We start from the raw sequence: 19783 nt of genomic DNA, 5'->3' as shown, positions 1-19783 counted from the left end.
ATGATGCAATGGAATGAAATGATGTACTCGTCGAGGCGAACAATTTCACATAATACACGCACGAAACGGAGCTACGGATGCAGAGAGACAACAGGTTGAACATGGCATGAAAATGACAAAAACTTCGGGGACTTGGTGAAAACTCGGGGACGGGAAAGTCAACCTCATCGCGGATCTCGACGGAGATGAGGGAGATGGCGGTCGGCAAGGACGGGAAGGACGCCGGCGGGGTCGAGGGAGCTCGGGGGGGGGGGGAGACGGGCCGGACCGGCCGGATCCGGCGCGGCGGCGACGGAGGGCGGCCGGGCGTGGGGAGACGCAGCTCCGGCCGGGGCGGCGCCGGCAGGGCTCGGCGGCGAGGGGAGGCGATCGGGGCGCGGGGTCGGGCGGAGGAGAGGCGGGGCGGCGCGCGGGGCCGAGCTGCGGCGGCTGGCGGCGGCGGGCGCGCGGGCGTCCCTCGGGCGGGCCGGGCGGGCCGGAGGCGGGCCCGGTGGGCTGGCGGCGCACGCGGTGGCCAGGGCCACGTGGCGGCCTCCGGTTGGCTGCGGGCGGCGGCGCGGACACGTCCGGCCAGGGCGGACGCGTCCGGCGGCGGAGAGGGAAAAATCTAGGGTTTCGGGGGGGGGGGATTTGATCCGCGAAAAATGGAGGGGAGGACATATTTATAGTTTCTGGGAGCTAGGAGAGTCCAAATGAGGCACGGTTTTCTCCCATACGATCGTAATCGAACGGCCGAGAGCATGGAGGGGAGTTAGATGGGTTTTGGGCCAGTTTGGAAGGGGTGTTGGGCTGCAACACAAAGAAGGTTTTTACGGTTACCCGGTTAACCGTTGGAGTACCAAACGACCTCCAAATGGCACGAAACTTGACAGGCAGTCTACCGGTGCTATACCAAGGCCACTTGACAAGACTCGGTCCATTCCGAGAACGTTTAACACCCACTCAACAAAAAGGGAGAAGAGGGGGACGCCGGAGGACATAGGAGCGCCGGATTGCAAAACGGACAACGGGGAAAATGCTCGGATGCATGAGACGAACGCGTATACAAAATGAAATGCACATGATGACATGATAAAATGCAACACGCAAGCGAATGACATGGCAACGATGGCAAATATTTGGCAGACACCTGGCGCATCGAATCTGGGGTGTTACAGTTTCGTCCCGTAAGCTTGCCCAATTTTTTTTCCAGGGTGAAAGCGATGATATAGCAGAAGATGGACACCGGAGGCCCACCAGGGGGCCCAGGAGATAGGGGGCGCGCCCTATAAGGGGGGGGGGCTGTCTCCTGGACATGTTGTGGGCCCCCTGGTGTATTTCTTTCGCTCATAAATTCTTACTAATTCCAAAAGGCTGTTTTGTGGAGTTGCAGGACTTTTGGAGTTGTGCAGAATAGGTTTCCAACGTTTGCTCCTTTTCCAGCCAGAATTCCAGCTGCCGGCATTCCCCCTCTTCATGGTAAACCTTGTAAAATAAGAGAGAATAGCCATAAGTATTGAGATATATTGTGTAATAACAGCCCATAATGCAATAAATATTGATATAAAAGCATGATGCAAAATGGACGTATCAATGGCAACAATACAATAAGTGCCTTGCTACCCTGCTGTCACTGGGAAAGGACACCGCAAGATTGAACCCAAAGCTAAGAACTTCTCCCATTGCAAGAAATATCAATCTAATAGGCCAAACCAAATTGATAATTTGAATAGACTTGCAAAGATAACAAATCATACATAAAATAATTCAGAGGAGATTCTAATATTGTTCATAGATAATCTTAATCATAAACTCGCAATTCATCGGATGTCGACAAACACACCGCAAAAAGAATTACATCGAATAGATTTCCAAGAAGATCGAGGAGAACTTTGTATTGAGATCCAAAGAGAGAGAAGAAGCCATCTAGCTAATAACTATGGACCCGAAGGTCTATGGTAAACTACTCACACTTCATCGAAGAGTCCATGGTGTTGATGTAGAGGCCCTCTGTGATCGATTCCCCCTCCAGCAGAGCGCCGGAAAAGGCCCCAAGATGGGATCTCACGGGTACAGAAGGTTGCGGCGGTGGAAATAGGGTTTCATCGTGCTCCTGGTTGTTTGTAGGGTACGTGAGTATATATAGGCGAAGGAAGTCGGTCAGGGGAGCCATGAGGGGCCTACGAGGGTGGGGGCGTGCCTACCCCCTGGGCGCGCCTGCCTGCCTCGTGGCCACCTGACGCCCACTCCAAGTCTCCTGAATTGCGTTTGTTCCAAAAATAACTCTCCCAAAGGTTTCATTCCGTTTGGACTCCGTTTGATATTCCTTTTCTGTGAAACACTGCAATAGGCAAAAAAAACAGCAATTTGGACTGGGCCTCCGGTTAACAGGTTAGTGCCAAAAGTAATATAAAAGTGTATAGTAAAGCCCATTGAACATCCAAAACAGGTAATATAATAGTATGGAACAATCAAAAATTATAGATACATTGGAGACGTATCAAGCATCGCCAAGCTTAATTCCTGCTCATCCTCGAGTAGGTAAATGATAAAAACAGAATTTTTGATGTGGAATGCTACCTAACATATTTCTCAATGTAATTTTTTTTATTGTGGCATGAATGTCACATCCAAAAGATTCAAGATAAATGTTTAATATTGACATAAAAATAATAATACTTCAAGCATTCTAACAAAGTAATGATGTCTTGTCAAAATAACATAGCCAAAGAAAGCTTATCCCTACAAAATCATATAGTTTAGCCATGATTCATTTTTGTCACACAAAATGCTCCCCTTATGCATAACCCCGATGACAAGCCAAGCAATTGGTTCATACTTTTAAACGCGCTTCAGCCTTTTCAACCCTTACGCAATACATGAGCGCAAGCCATGGATATAGCACTATAGGTGGAATAGAATATAATGATAGGGATTATGTGGAGAAGACAAAAAGGGAGAAAGTCTCACATTCACGTGGCTAATCAATGGGCTAGGGAGATGCCCATCAATTGATGTCAATGCAAGGAGTAGGGATTGCCATGCAACAGATGCACTAGAGCTATAAATGTATGAAAGCTCAACAAAAGAAACTAAGTGGGTGTGCATCCAACTCGCTTGCTCACGAAGACCTAGGGCATTTTCAGGAAGCCCATCATTGGAATATACAAGCCAAGTTCTATAATGAAAAATTCCCAATAGTATATGAAAGTGACAACATAAGAGACTCTCTATCATGAAGATCATGGTGCTACTTTGAAGCACAAGTGTGGTAGAAGGATAGTAACATTGTCCCTTCTCTCTTTTTTCTCTTTTTTTCTTTTTCTTTTTTTCTTTTTTTTGTGGGCTTCTTTGGCCTCTCTTTTTTCTTTGGGCTTCTTTGGCCTCTTTTTTTCATAAAGTCCGGAGACTCATCCCGACTTATGGGGGAATCATAGTTTCCATTATCCTTTCCTCACATGGGACAATGCTCTAATAATGGAAATCATCACACTTCTATTTATTTACAACTCAAGAATTACAACTCAAAACTTTGGACAAAATATAACTCTATGTGAATTCCTCCGGCGGTGTACCGGGATATGCAACGAATCAAGAGTGACATGTATGAAAGAATTATAAAGGTGGCCTTGCCACAAATACGATGTCAACTACATGATCATGCAAAAGCAATATGACAATGATGGAGCGTGTCATAATAAATGAAACAGTGGAAAGTTACATGGCAATATATCTTAGAATGGCTATGGAAATGCCATAATAGGTAGGTATGGTGGCTGTTTTGAGGAACATATAAGGAGGTTTATGTGTGATAGAGCATATCATATCATGGGGTTTGGATGCACCGGCAAAGTTTGCACCAACTCTCAAGGTGAGAAAGGACAATGCATGGTACCGTAGAGGCTAGCAAAAATGCAGAAGGGTAAGAGTGCGTATAATCCATGGACTCACATTAGTCATAAAGAACTCATATACTTATTGAAAAAGTTTATTAGCCCTCGAAGCAAAGTACTACTACACATGCCCCTAGAGGGATAGATTGATAGGAAAAGACCATGGCTCGTCCCCGACCGCCACTCATAAGGAAAGCACTCAAGGAACACTCCATGCTTCAAATTTGTCACACAACTTTTACCATGTGTGCATGCTATGGGACTTCCCAACTTTAACACAAGTATTTATAAATTTCACAATTACTCAACTAGCATGACTTCAACATTACCACCTTTATATCTCAAAACAATTATGAAGTATCAAATTTATCATAGTATTCAATGCACTTTATATGATAGTTTTTATTATACCCAACATGGATGCCCATCACATTAGGACTAGTTTTATAACCAAAGCAAATTACCATGCTGTTCGAATAGACTATCAAAATAATATAAGAGAAGCATGAGAGATCAATAATTTCTATAAAATAAAACCACCACCGTGCTCTAAAAAGATATAAGTGAAGTACTAGAGCAAAATTTTCTAGCTCAAAAGATATAAGTGAAGCACATAGAGTATTCTAATAAATTCCGATTCATGTGTGTCTCTCCAAAAGGTGTGTACAGCAAGGATGATTGTGGTAGACTAAAAAGCAAAGACTCAAATTATACAAGACGCTCCAAGCAAAACACATATCATGTGGTGAATAAAAATATAGCCTCAAGTAAAGTTACCGATGGATGAAGACGAAAGAGGGGATGCCTTCCGGGGCATCCCCAAGCTTAGGCTTTTGATTGTCCTTGAATTTTACCTTGGGGTGCCTTGAGAATCCCCAATATTAGGCTTTTGCCACTCCTTATTCCATAATCCATCAAATCTTTAACCAAAACTTGAAAACTTCACAACACAAAACTCAACAAAAAATCTTATGAGCTCTGTTAGTAACTTTCGAACACTTATGGAATCTCAAAAATCCTACCAAATTAGGAAGTTCTATGTAATTTATATATTAATCTTCTGCAAAAAGAATCAACTGAAAAGCACGTCTCTGTGATTTATGAAAACTATTCTCATCTAAACAGAAGTTTCTGTTTTTCAGCAAGATCAAGTTAACTATCACTGTAGGTTATCCTAAACGTTTTACTTGGCACAAACACTAATTAACACAGAAAACCACATCTAAACAGAGGCTAGATGAATTATTTATTACTAAACAGGAACAAAAAGCAGAGAACAAAAATTAAATTGGGTTGCCTCCCAAAAAGCGCTATTGTTTAACGCCCCTAGCTAGGCATAAAAGCGATAATAGATCTAAGTATTGCCATAATGATAAGGTAAATCACGAAAACTTGTCTCATATTCCCTACTTTCAGTAGCAAGTTTTCATTGTGGCAAGCAAAAGTAATCAAGATGGCTAAATTTAATGGGACAGAAGTCCCCAAGATCAAGCTCGGGAGGTATGGGTTCCTCCTTTGGCCCCTCATATTGCACAATCAATTCATCATTATAAACATTATTTTGACAAAAAGTCATGAGCCTTTGTTCAAGAGAAAATCCTAACCCATTGTTTTGAATAGCAAAATCATCATTAAGTCCAGAGATTCTATCAACTAGAACATTGGTAGTGTTGGGGATATAACTATTAGGTATGACCCGCCTAGGAGGGGCCGGGTCACACCTATGACGAAGCCCACTGAAGACACTTGAAGATGGCGGTTCAGTTAAAGGCCCGAGGCCCAGAGGTGACTTAAGGCCCGTAGAGATAAACCGCCATATGTATGTAACTTGTATTGTAAGGCAGAAATAGAGAGAGACTGAGACGGACACTGTTTATTAGCTGGCCAGGACTCTGTGAGCCGCTGGGCATCAACCTCTGTATATAAAGGGATGACTCGGCGGCAGTTCAGGGCAAGTAACATCAGATCGACAACTAGGTCAAGAGAATTCGCTCTCGGGTTATCGAGACATAAGCAATCCCACTCAAAACTGGATCGTAGGATTTTACCTTCATCATAAGGGGCCGAACCAGTATAAACCTCGTGTCCTTTGTCCCATTTAACCCCTTTAAGGTTCCTAGTTGTGATGGCTCCACGTCTAAGTCCTTACGCTGGGACATCTGACATGATAATTCCACGACAGTTAGCACCCACCGTGGGGCCAGCGCACGGTGGATTTGAGTTCTTGAAGGGTAGCTTCAAAGGGATCAAAGGATACGATGTAGGCCGGATGACCAAGAGTCGTCACGGGAAGCTCTACATCGACGATGCAGGTTGGGCCCCCGACGTTGGTTCAATTGAGTACGGGTACCGGGTCCCCTTTGATGGAATCTGCGTCTTCATCAGCAAGATCGGCGAGTCGGGCCCTGAGCCGGACATCTGCACCGACATCATCGAGACGGCTCAGCGTGCGAGACCCGACCGGGCTCAGCCCGCCGTGAAGCGTGCCTTCGTGGGATGCATCCATGGAGGGGAATTTTCTGAAGGATTTGTGTCCGGCGGTGAGACGGCCATCTACTCCGATGGTGAGTCGTCCATGGATGATATGGATTCGCTGTATCAACTGCAAGATGGCGGGCTTGGGGGCTGTTCTGACGGCAGCAGTATTCTAGACCCCTTTGAGCCACCGAGCAGAGTCGGAATCTTCATGGCTGGTACCCAACCTGCGTTAAATTCTTCAACTGTGCCAGCAATGACTTCTGAATCAGCAGCGGTGACAGCCGCCGGGACAGGAGGCCCTATGCGCTCGCCGGCTCAAGTTCTGATGACTCTGATGGATAAATTCATGACTCTGTTAACCGCCATGGTCAATCCGGTGGATCAAGCTGAACATGATGCAGAGGTGGCACAGCTGCGTGAGGAAATAACACAAGCCAAAGAAGACCTGGCAGCAGAGGATGCCAGGATTACTGCAGAATGGGCAGCTCTGGATATTCGGGCCCAACAAATTCAGGCGCAGGCTTTTCAACTTTCGATGGATCAGAACGCGTCTAATGAGGCCATGAGGAGAAGGCACCAGTCCCGTCTGCCTATGGTGTATGAACCTAGAAATCTTTTCTGCACGTGTAGGACCTTGAAGTATGTCTAGAGGGGGGGTGATTAGACTACTTGACCAATAAAAACTTAACCTTTTCCCAATTTTAGAGTTTGGCAGATTTTAGCTATTTAGGACAAGTCAAGCAATCATCACACAATTCAAGCAAGCATGCAAAGAGTGTATAGGCAGCGGAAATTAAAGCATGCAACTTGCAAGAAAGTAAAGCAAAGGGTTTGGAGGATTCAACCGCAATTGGAGACACGGATGTTTTTGCCGTGGTTCCGATAGGTGGTTCTGTCGTACATCCACGTTGATGGAGACTTCAACCCACAAAGGGTAACGGCTGCGCGAGTCCACGGAGGGCTCCACCCACGAAGGGTCCACGAAGAAGCAACCTTGTCTATCCCACCATGGCCGTCGCCACGAAGGACTTGCCTCACTAGCGGTAGATCTTCACGAAGTAGGTGATCTCCTTGCCCTTACAAAGTCCTTGGTTCAACTCCACAATCTTGTCGGAGGCTCCCAAGTGACACCTAGCCAATCTAGGAGACACCACTCTCCAAGAAGTAACAAATGGTGCGTTGATGATGAACTCCTTGCTCTTGTGCTTCAGATGATAGTCTCCCCAACACTCAATTCTCTTTCATAGGATTTGGATCTGGTGGAAAGAGGGTTTGAGTGGAAAGCAACTTGGGGAAGACTAGAGATCAAGATTCATATGGTAGGAATGGAATATCTTGGCCTCAACACATGAGTAGGTGGTTCTCTCTCAGAAATGGTAAGTTGGAAGTGTAGGTTTAGTCTGATGGCTCTCTCCATGAATGAAGAGGAGGTGGAGGGGTATATATAGCCTCCACACAAAATTTAACCGTTACACACAATTTACCAAACTCGGTTGGACCGAATCGTTAAACTCGGTCAGACCGATTTAGTAAACCTAGTGACCGTTAGTGATTTTCGGTGGGACTGACATGCATCTCGGTGGGGCCAATTCGGTTAGGGTTAGGGCATAACGTAATCTCGGTGAGACCGATTTGGTAATAAGTTTTCCAGAGAGTTGGTCAGGTAAACTCGGTGGGACCGATTTTCTCTTTTTGGCGAGACCGAAATGTTACAAAAAGGAAACAGAGAGTTTACATTGCAATCTCGGTGGGACCGATCGCTCACTTCGATTAGACCGAAACGTTACGAAGGGAAACAGAGAGATTGCAACACCATCTCGGTGAGACCGAGATCCCTATCGGTAAGACCGATTTGCTTAGGGTTTGTGGTAGTGGCTATGACTTTTGGAATCGGTGGCGCCGGATAGAAAGAATCGGTGTGACCGATTTTGGCTTTAGGTTTAGGTCATTTGTGGATGTGGGAAAGTAGTTGAGGGTTTTGGAGCATATCACTAAGCACATGAAGCAAGAGGCTCATTAAGCAACACCTCATCCCTTCTTGATAGTATTGGCTTTTCCTATAGACTCAATGTGATCTTGGATCACTAAAATGTAAAATGAAGAGTCTTGAGCTTTTGAGATTGAGCCAATCCTTTGTCCTTAGTATTTTGAGGGATCCACTTTCATCATCCATGCCATGCCATTCATTGAGCTTTCCTGAAATAATAGTCTTGGAATAGCATTAGCTCAATGAGCTACATGTTGTTATGAATTACCAAAACCACCTAGGGATAGTTGCACTTTCAGAACGCCTAGTGCAGGGCCCAGTAACCCGGCGGAGGTAAACCGGACTGCAGCTCCTGGGTCAGGAGCGCCGGCTCAGCAGCGCGTGATGGAACCCCCACGTCTAAACACTGCTCCGCCTCAGCATGTACCAGTACCACCGGGTCATTATTCTAATCCACTGGAGAACATTATTCTAATCCACGGCGGACGGCAAAGGCATGGATGGCGGATGGCAAAGACCTTTGCCGTCAGCCGCGGACGGCAAAAGGTGACGGCAAAGTAGGGGACGGCAAAGAGCTGTGTTGCCGTCTGCTTCGGGCAGCTGACGGCAAAGGGGCCTTTGCCATTAGCAGTGGACGACAAAGAAGACGGACGGCAATAAATGTGTGGTTACTCCGTTAGGTGGTTAACGGCAGGCCTTTGCCGTCCACTGCGGACGGCAAAGCCTTTGCCGTCAGCTGCTGATGGCAAACTGACCAAATTGGTCAGCCTCCCAGGAAGCACAGTTGCCTGCCACGTGGCCTCTTTGCCGTCCGCTGCTGATGGCAAAGAGCCCTTTGCCGTCGGTGGCAGATGGCAAAGAGCCTGCATATTGTCTCTTTTTTCTGTTTTTTTAATCCAACAATTTTCACAGCAAATATATATGACATATATAGATATATTTCCATATCACATATCCAGCACATAAGTTTCATATCACATATCACATCAGTTTCATCCATACACATTCTTCATACATAAGCAAGTTCCATCCATACACATTGTTCATACATAAGAAAGTTCCATCCATATACATATTACAATGCAAAGTTTCGTCAAGATAGCAAGTTCTATCATAGCAAGCTAGATACAATGCAAAGTTTCATCAAAGGAAAAGCAAGCACTCCATCATAGCAAGCTAGCTTCCATGAAGTGAATGAAATCTGCAAAATGGTAAATAAGAAAGTTAGAAATAGGTGACTAGAACAAGAAGAAGACTAGAACAAGAAGTATATGTCATTTATGAGCTAACTTAGGTGAAATGGATCATATATGAGCTAACAAAGTTGAAATGGGTTGTTTATGAGCTAACTTAGTTGAAATGGATCATTTATGAGCTAACTTAGTTGAAATGGGTCGTTTATGAGCTAACTTAGGTGAAATGGATCGTTTATGAGCTAACTTAGGTGAAATGGATCGTTTTTGAGCTAACTTAGGTGAAATGAATCATTTATGAGCTTTTATGAGCTAACTTAGTTGAAATGGGTCGTTTATGACCTAACTTAGGTGAAATGGATCATTTAAGAGCTAATTTAGGTGAAATGGATCGTTTTTAGCTAACTTAGGTGAAATTGATCGTTTAGGAGCAAATCTAGGTGAAATGGGTCATTTTGGAGCTAACCTACGTGAAATGGGTCATTTTGGAGCTAACCTAGGTGAAATGAGTCATTTTGGAGCTAACCTAGGTGAAATGGGTCATTTTAAAGCTAACGTAGGTAAAATGGATCATTTACGAGCTAATCTACTAAAATGGGTCATTTTAGAGCTAACTTGGATAAATTGGATCACTTGTAAGCTAACTAAGGTAAAATGAGTCATATTAGAGCTAACTTAGGTAAAATGGATCGTTTATGAGCTAACTAAGTTAATTATGCAATTTTTGACATAAGTAAGCTTATTAAGTCATTTTGAAGGAAAAGAAGCTAACTCTAGGTCATTATGGTAAGCATATTGGAGGAAATAAAGCTAAGTCTAAGTCTAGAGAAACTTACCGTGATCAGGGAGGTGTAGGAGCGGGCTGGCTCGTGCCGGTAGCTGGAGAAGGATCGTGCGATGCGTTTCTGGAGTTAAGCTGCACCAAAGATCATTTCCAATGTCTCGTTAGCATTATGACACTCAAATGTTAAGACTAGCAAGTAATGTCCATTCAAATTAAACTCACCGTGCTCCCAGGAGCAATCACTGGCATCGGCGGAGCGGTCTGACCGGACTTCTCGCACACAGACTGCACATTTGGTTTTCACAACAGAGTCATACTAGTTAGTAATGAGACTCAAATGTTAAGACTAGCAAGTAATCTGCAGAAGAAACTTACCACAAGGAGCTCATACATGGCCCTTGCCTGCATGTCATTCCGTGCCCTCTCCTCCTCCAACATCTTTGTCGTCCTCTCCTCCAACTCCCGCTGCCTCTCCGCCGCCTCCGCCAGAAGTTTCTCCGTTCTATCTCTCTCACTCTGTATAGCAGCCTGCAACACCACTCACATGACCATTTGTAATCATTGATGGAAGCGCACACAATGTAATGGAGAAAGATAGCTGAGTACGTATAACTAACCTTGATGGCGAGTTGGACTGGCCGTTCACGAGGCCTTATCTCAGGAGCGGAGCTCGACTGGCGCGCCTTGATCTCCGGGAGAGTGCTAGGACAACGGATAAGTCCATCTCCCATGGCTATGGAGCCATGGGACCTCCCGCCACCAGATATCATCAGCAACTCTGTATCAATGGGACCCTGGCTCGGGTTAAAGTCCTCCCCTTTCCTCGCCTTCCCCTGATCTCTATATTGCACGAGCTTGTCGTGGGCGGAGATGTTGGTGAAGTTCTTTGGATCATCGAGGTCAGACGCAGAGAATGCCTTGACTTTCTTGTAAGAGCCAGTGTGGGCCATGGCATACAGGTCGTACACCTCTGGCACCTTATCCGCCTTATTGTAGCGTGCCTGAAAGAGAGAAACAAAGTAAATTAGTAATTAAAGGGCTAAAGCTAGCATGATGAATGAATTGCATGAATCATGAAGCAAACCACATACCCAGTTCCGCCCGTACTGAAATAAGTTGGAGCTGCCTTGGTGGTGTGGCACACCTTCCATTTGGGCACGTTTGTCCTTGGCCTCGTTGTGGGTGGCCCGCCATTCTTTTGAGCACCACCCATCGACCAACACCTCCCAACAATCCATCCGATCCGCACACCATCTCTGAGGGGCCTAAGTTAGCAAATAGAAACTTCAGCGCTACGGCTATGAATTACTAAATGAAGGAATTAAGTACAAGGCCTTAAGAATTACCTTCATGTACTGCTCCTTACTCAAGAACTTATCGCGGCACTCCTGCTTGGACTTCTTGATACCACGGTCGGCGTAGTAGTCTCGAACAGACTGCACCCGAGCCTCATGCCGTAAGTTCTGAAGTAGGCGCTTGCACTCCTTGTGGATAACATCTGCCGCCTCCTCCTCATATCCCTCCTCACACCTGTAGAATGTCTGCAATCAAATGAGACAATATTGATTAGTACAATTAATAACTAGCGAGTTGAAGATTTTTAATTGTGTAAAGGAGAAATTACCCAGAACTTTCTGATCACCATGTCTGCCCTCGTCTTGCACAAGACACCATCGATAATCTCACCCGGCGGGGCCGGGGCAGCCAAGTAGTGCTCCCAACTCAATCCAACCTCTGGAAGACGACCCTCACCAGGCAACGTGACAAACCCCAGAAAGTTTTGCCGAATCAGAACTCCAAGGACGGAGTTGGGCCGGCGGACACTTTCATGGTGGTGCCAACCCCTGCAGCATGACAAGGCCAACGCATTAGTTATTTGAAGAAACGTGAATGCATAAGGTACAAAAAGATTAAATGCACTTACCTCTCCCCATCAGGGAAAATCAACCACCTCTGCTCGCGGGTCGCCGGCACGGACGGGAGCCATGTAGCACCACGCTGGTAGACGTTGCCCCCCTCCTCCCCCTCCTCCTCAAAATCAGTCGCCTCCCCGCCATCATCAGCATGGCCACTCGGCTCCCCGCCATCCTCAGGCTCACCCGACCAAGTACCCCATCCAGACGTGTGCTCCTCCGGGGTCTCGTGGGCCGAAGGCCCGTCGACCCGAGGCTCGTGGGCCGAAGACCTGTGGACCGGAGGCTCATGGACCGGAGTCCGTGTAGCCTCCTCCTCAGACGAGTCCACCCTAGCAGTCACGTGCTCGGGTGAAACAGCTGGGGGCGGCAGCGAGGAAGGCGCCGTAAGAATCACCCTACCTCCTCTCCCGCGACCACGTGCTCCACCTCGGCCCTTCTTCTTACCTCGTCCCCTGCTGGGCACCGCGGTCGACGAAGAAGGGCCCGCGGTGTCGCCATACTGTCCAGCAACGCTCGGCGGAGACGTGTGTGTGGAATGGAAGACCTCACACTATGCGCCGACGAAGAAGGGGCCTCGGCGCGCTCCCGACCAGCGCCCACCATCTTTCAACACCTGCCATGACAAAGAATAAACGAAATTAGTACAACATGAAAAAAGTACCGACATGAATAATAATATGTATATCACTTAAGTGTATCATCATCAAGTACAACATAAACAACTGCACATTTAAAACTACCCGATCAACACAATTATATATGATGTTTTTCATAACAAAATCGAAAAATATATGACCTAACTAATAATTCACAAATATATGACCCCGTCGGCCTCTGGAAGGCCAAAGAACACCTTTTCGGGAGGTGTCGGGGGTCGGGGTGTCGTGTCGGTGTCGGGGTGCCGTGTCGGGGTCGGGGTCGGGGTCTCGGGGTCGGGGTGTCGGGTCAGGGTGCCGGGTCGGGGTCGGGGTGCCGTGTCGGTGTCGGGGTCGGGGTGTCGGGTCAGGCTCGGGGTCGGGGTGTCGGCTCAGGCTCGGGGTCGGGGTGTCGGTGTCGGTGTCGGGGTCGGGGTCGGGGTCGGGGTCTCGGGGTCGGGGTGTCGGGTCGGGGTCGGGGTGTCGTGTCGGTGTCGGGGTCGGGGTGTCGGTGTCGGGGTCGGGTGCCGGGTTGGGGTCGGGGGTCGGGGTGCCATGTCGGTGTCGGGGTCGGGGTGTCGGGTCAGGCTCGGGGTCGGGGTGTCGGTGGTCGGTGTCGGGGTCGGGGTCGGGGTCGGGGGTGTCGGGGTCAGGGTCAGGGTCGGGGTCTCGGGGTCGGGGTGTCGGATCGGGGTGCCGGGTCGGGGTCGGGGTGTCGTGTCGGTGTCGGGGTCGAGGTGTCGGTGTTGGGGTGCCGGGTCGGGGTCGGGGTGCCATGTCGGTGTCGGGGTCGGGGTGTCGGGTCTGGCTCGGGGTCGGGGTGTCGGTGTCGGGGTCGGGGTCGGGCTGTCGGGGTCGGGGTCGGGGTCGGGGTCTCGGGGTCGGGGTGTCGGGTCGGGGTGCCAGGTCGGGGTCGGGGTGTCGTGTCGGTGGCGGGGTCGGGGTGTCGGGTCAGGCTCGGGGTCGGGGTGTCGGTGTCGGGGTCGGGGTCGGGGTGTCGGGGACGGGGTCTCGGGGTCGGGGTGTCGTGTCGGGGTGCCGGGTCGGGGTCGGGGTGCCGTGTCGGGTCGGGGTTTTTTCCTCTTTTTTCCTTTTCTTCTTCTTCCTCTTCTTCCTTTTCTTCCTTTTTTCCTTCTTCTTCTTCTTCTTCTTCTTCTTCTTCTTCTTCTTCTTCTTCTTCTTCTTCTTCTTCCTCCTTTCCTTTTTCCTCTTCTTCTTCTCCTCCTCTCCTCTTTTTTCTTCTTCTTCTTCCTCTTCTTCTTTTTTCTTCTCCTCCTCCTCTTCTTCTTCTTCCTTTCCTTTTTCCTCTTCTTCTTCTCCTCCTCTCCTCTTTTTTCTTCTTCTTCTTCCTCTTCTTCTTTTTTCTTCTCCTCCTCCTCTTCTTCTTCTTCCTTTCCTTTTTCCTCTTCTTCTTCTCCTCCTCTCCTGTTTTTTTCTTCTTCTTCTTTTTCTTTCCTAAAACTGAACTAAACCTAAAACTAAACCTAAATCTAAACCTAAATCTAAAACTAAAACTAAACTAAAACTAAAACTAAATCTAAACTAAACATAAACCTAAAACTAAAAAAAAGAAAAAAAAGGGAAAAACTAAATCTAAACCTAAAACTAAACTAAAACTAAACCTAAAACTAAAACTAAACCTAAAACTAAAACTAAAACTAAATCTAAACTAAACATAAACCTAAAACTAAAAAAACAGAAAAAAAGGAAAAATAGAGGAGGTAGAGCTCACCTGGGCTGGTGGAGGAGGTGGCCGGTGGAGGAGGGGGGGGGCGGCCTGGGGCGGCGGCGCCGGGCCCGGGGCGGTGGGGCGCGGGGGGGGGGGCCGGGGGGCCGGGGCGCGGCGGCGCTGAGACGGCAGGGCGGCGGGGAGACAGGGCGTGGGGCCGGTGGGGCGACGGCGCCGGGCGGCAGTGGCGCCGAGGCGGGGGGCCGGTGGAGGAGGGGGGCGGGGCGGCCTGGGGCGGCGACGCCGGGCCCGGGGCAGTGGGGCGCGGGGGGCTGGGGCGCCGGGGGCCGGGGCGCGGCGGCACCGAGACGGCAGGGCGGCGGGGGCGACGGGGCAGGGGGCCGGTGGGGCGCCGGGGCGGTGGGGCGACCGGGCGGCGGCGAGTGCTGGGGGCGGCGGCGCGCGTGTGGGAGCAGGAGAGAAACAGAGAGAGAGGGCGGGGTGGGGCGTGCCGTTAGATATGTTGAATCTTTGTCGTCCGCTCTTTTGCTCTTTGCCGTCTTCTAGCAGACGACAAAGAGGGGGACGTTAAGTATTTTTTAAACAGCTCCTCAATGGGCCCCCCTCCCTCTTTGCCGTCTGCTAGCGGACGGCAAAGATTCTTTGCCGTCAGCTAGCGGACGGCAAAGAACAGGCTGATGGCAGAGGCTTTCTTTGCCATCAGCCAATTCTTTGCCGTCTGCTTTCTGGTAGCTGATGGCAAAGAGCTTCTTTGTCGTCTGCTAGCTGACGGCAAAGAGCTGGCAGATGGCAAAGTAGCTGATTCCAGTAGTGAAAGCTTCGACAAATGATACTAAGATTTAAATAACATCGACGCTTTGAGAAGTATGTGATAAGCAAGAGCTCCCCCTAAATTTGTGCATAGTTTTAGATTTGCGTTGGACTGCAAATGCACAATGAATTAGGCTCATGGGTTACTCTTCGATGTCACATACATCTTGGTGGAGCGCTCAAAATAATAAACAATGAATACATGCACTCATCACCAAGCATAGTGAGTGATCACATAAGATAGATAGGATAGTATCAAGCATGCATAAGTGTAGCATATGATCAAACACATGATCATCAATGTCTCACAAGCATAGTATCTCAACCAAAAGCAAACAAAGATTGAAAAACCACCAAATAAAGCAAGAGAGAACAAAAGCAACACTCTCTCTCTCTCGAAGCCTATGATCTATACATTTTTCTTCCCCTTTGGCAACAAGTTACCAAAAAGTTCATAGAAAATGCATAGTGCTAGATCGACTCTCAGGCTTGGTCTTCAGGTGGTGGTGGTGTATGGATGACTCCAAGAATGAAGGCTTCAGTCGATGTAGATGGAGCTGGAGGAGTTGGTGCTGAAGTTGTTGCTCTAGTGTCTGTCACTGGCACTGCAACTGACCTCTGGGCTCTGGGCACTCTGGCAAACACATTGGTGGTAGTCTTACCCTTCCTCTCCTACATGTCATCCTGCAGCTGCTCCACAACTGACTGAATCTCAGTTACCTTGACATCTAGATCATATAATTTTTGTTCCATGATTCTTTCCAGGCTCTCCTGGTTTTGAGTTAGGGTGACCAACCCCTTCTCGATCCTCAGAGATGATGCTATCAAGTAACCAACATGCTCCTGTTTGGTTTTCAAGAAATATTCAGATGCCTCCTCTTGAGTTGGCATCTTGGCAGCCTTCTCCCTCTTTGCCTTCTCCTTCTTCTCCTGAGCTTGAACTGATTGTGGATCATCTTCATTCATGACAACCTCATTGTCCTCAAAGTCTGGATAAAGTGGAAAGTGTTCCTTATCCAACTGATATTTTCCTGTGCCCATCTTTGAGTTTATCAATTCTTGAATCTGAGGTTCTTTTCCTCCTTTGCCTAGTTGCAGCCTTAGGCAAATTGCTAGGAGTATTTCTGCTCCCTTCATCTGAAGTTGAGGGACTAGTGCCCTACCTCAAGTCCATCTGCTCTTCTGACCTGTTCTGGCTGTCACTTTGATCAGACATACTGCAAAAGCTGACTGCTGACCCTGGGAAGAGTTGTAGATGAGATAGAAAAGATGAGCATCACAAAATGCAGCGGTTTTTGCAAAAGAATGACTCAAAAGTTCAGTCTTAGTTTTCCACAGAAAGCATTTCGGATCCACCGATTTTCAAACTCGGTGATACCAAAGCAGTTTTGGAACCTAAACTGATGATCTCGGTTGGACCGAGTTTGAGTTCGGTGGTACCGAGACTGCTACGGTTTCACAGAATCCTCAAATCGGTTGCACCGATTAGTAATTCTCGGTCAGACCGAGAGTCACTAGTGCAATGGCATAAGCCAAATTGGTGAGATCGAGTTTTTCAACTCGGTGGGTCCGAGATGGTTTCTGCGGAAACCTAACCCTAAAAATTTGAATCACATCTAATCTATGAACTACTTTGGCTGGATAGAAGAGTTTCAATCGTGGCAAGAATCAATATGAAAACAATGTGCCAGGAATCAGACATGGATAGCATAAAGATTAAGTCCATACCCTAACTTGGCGGTGGACTTGCTACGGCAGCAACGGCGGGGATGAAATCCGTTGACAGCGGCCGAGACCAGCGACAGGAGGCTGCTGGCGACGAGGAGATGATCCGGAGACCATGATGGCAGAGCGAGCTGTTGCGTGGGTGAAGGGTTTCGGAGAAATTTCCAAAATTTTGCCCGTGGCTATTTATATAGCTCGACCCTGTCAGTGTGACCGAGTGGAACAACTCGGTGGCACCGAGATGCATAACTGTGTTCAGTTACAGCAAATCGGTGAGACCGAAAAGTTCAAATCGGTTGCACCGAGATTAAAAACTCAGATCAACTTGATGATCTCGGTAGGACCGAAATGGAAGGATCGGTCAGACCGAGAATCACTAAGAGGTTTTGGAAGTTTAAGTCTATGACGAATCAGGGACTCCGAGTGCTCCTCACACAGAGTTGTTCGAATCTGACTTGATCAAGTTTTGTGATGTAGCATGAATAGATTTGAGACGAGAAAAGCATAGGTAGCTAAAGAAGATTCTTAGGCATTCTTGTCCATCCACTTGGCCAAAATAAGAAAGAACCAAACAATCAAAACAACAAGTGGATGTCCTTGAATGAGTAAAATATGCACCAACATGCTCACACAATAAAATGGCAAATGAAATATGTGGCAAAGCATGCACAACCAATTTTAGCATCTATCAAGCAATTGGCGATGACTAGGTCATCTATATATGAGTATATTGACTTAGGAGTCAAATGAGAACATTTGATCATAGGTCATACTCATCGTTTAAGCTCAAGTGGGGTTACCACTTTTACATAATGCATTACTATGTTCACACCATTAGAGTTGCTTTACTCAATTTTTTGAGTTAAGCTCCCCCGAGATGTGAGATCCCCCCTTTAAAGGGATGAACTAACCTTGGGTTTTGTCGATGATGACTTCATGTAGGTGTTGAAGATGTGGATGCTCAATGTAGATCATTTGGAGCAATCCTTTGGAATGAGTTGCACTTTCAACTTGCCTACATGGGTTAGTCCCACGAGGAACAAACGAGAATATCCATAGACATAGAGTGATGCACACACAAAATGATGTCCATGAAATCATTAAGTTACCTTGTCCCTTGCCTTAACAACAAGAGGGTTTGTGACTCCTTGAACTAGTGCAAGATGTGAAAGTTGATTTCACTTGTTCTTGCCAAAATGATATGAGTGAAGAATGTTGGCAGAGTCACCCTCAAGAACTCTCTAGTTCTTCTTCTTCGGGATCCACATCATCTTGATGGGAATCCTTGGAGTTGTAGTTGTACTTGATGAAGTAGAACTTGATGTAGTCTTGGGGACCCACTTGAACGAGGCTTTAGGTGCTTCTTCAGATGCATCAATCTCTTCTTGAAGCTTGTCCTTGCCTTTGTTCTTGTGGTCTTGTGGTGGAAGACCATCTTGAGCTTGTGTCCCCTTGAAGGAAGTAGGATCGTACTTCTCTTGTTGAGGAACAAACTTTGTCTTGGGGTATTGATCTTCTTCCCATTCAACTCCATTGGCGTTGAACTTTCGTTCAAAACCAACACCTTGATTCTTCCGGTGCCTTCCTTGCTTGCGTACAATTTCCTCGAATTTCTTACTCCCGGCAAGGCTCTTGTAAACACCTTTCTCTATAATTCCCTTCAATAAACTATTTTCTTGCTCAACTGTAACTTGGCTAAGAGAATCATTAGTGGAATCAAGAGAACTACTAGAAGCAACACCATTGGATATGACATTATTATTGTTACTACTAGAGGAAGTATCTTTCTTGTACTTGTTACTAGACTTGACTTGAGGCATGTAAGTAGATAAGAGTAAATGCTTGGAAATGTAAGAAGAACCTTTCTTGCGGAGATCATCATTGATTGCCTTTAAGAACTCATGCTCTTGCTCAAGATTGAGCTTTTCAAAGCGTAACTTCTCATGAGCCCTTAAAAGTTCTCGATGATCTTCGAAGATAGTTTCATGAGCCAACTTAAGAGTGTTTAGTTCTTTAGTTAGAAGCTCAATTTTCTCCTTATCATTTTCATTCGTTTGATTAGCATGATTAATTGACGTTTCATCATAGTATTCATCACTAGAGTTGTCAACAAGTAAATCATCATCCACAAGCAAGTCATCTTCATCACTATTAAAATCAACATACTCGGGATGTGTTACCTTTGGACCTTTGGCCATGAAGCATCTTCCAATTCCTTCATTTGGTGAATCAAATATGTCATAGGAGTTGGTTGACACAAGTGCTAGACCGGCAACACCTTCATCTTGAGTATGTTCGGAGTCGGAGTGATAGCTTCTCTCGGAGTGATTGTCGGAGTCGGAGCCGAAAACCAATTCACCAACATGAGCTTGATGTCTTCGTTTTGGTAGCTCCTTGATGACTTTTCCTTTCTTTCCGAATCCTTACTTCTCCATGAGGGTCTTCGTTCATAACGATCATCTCTACTCCTCCTCTCTCTTGGTGGTGATTCTTCTCTTTTGCTCCTTCTTCTTGGAGAATCTTCTCTTCTTTTGTAGGGTGCCGTACACTCATTGGAGTAGTGTCCGGGTCTTCCACAATTGTAGCAATTTCGCTCTCGACTAGAAGATCTCTTGTCATTGTAAGACCTTGACTTGGAGCTTCTTTCTTTGCTTCTACTTTTGTTGAATTTGTTGAAGTTCTTCACCAATAAG

This window comes from Triticum aestivum, chromosome 7B, assembly GCF_018294505.1.
Source record: "Triticum aestivum cultivar Chinese Spring chromosome 7B, IWGSC CS RefSeq v2.1, whole genome shotgun sequence".
NCBI classification, from domain to species: domain Eukaryota; kingdom Viridiplantae; phylum Streptophyta; class Magnoliopsida; order Poales; family Poaceae; genus Triticum; species Triticum aestivum.
This window is presented reverse-complemented; position numbering follows the sequence as displayed.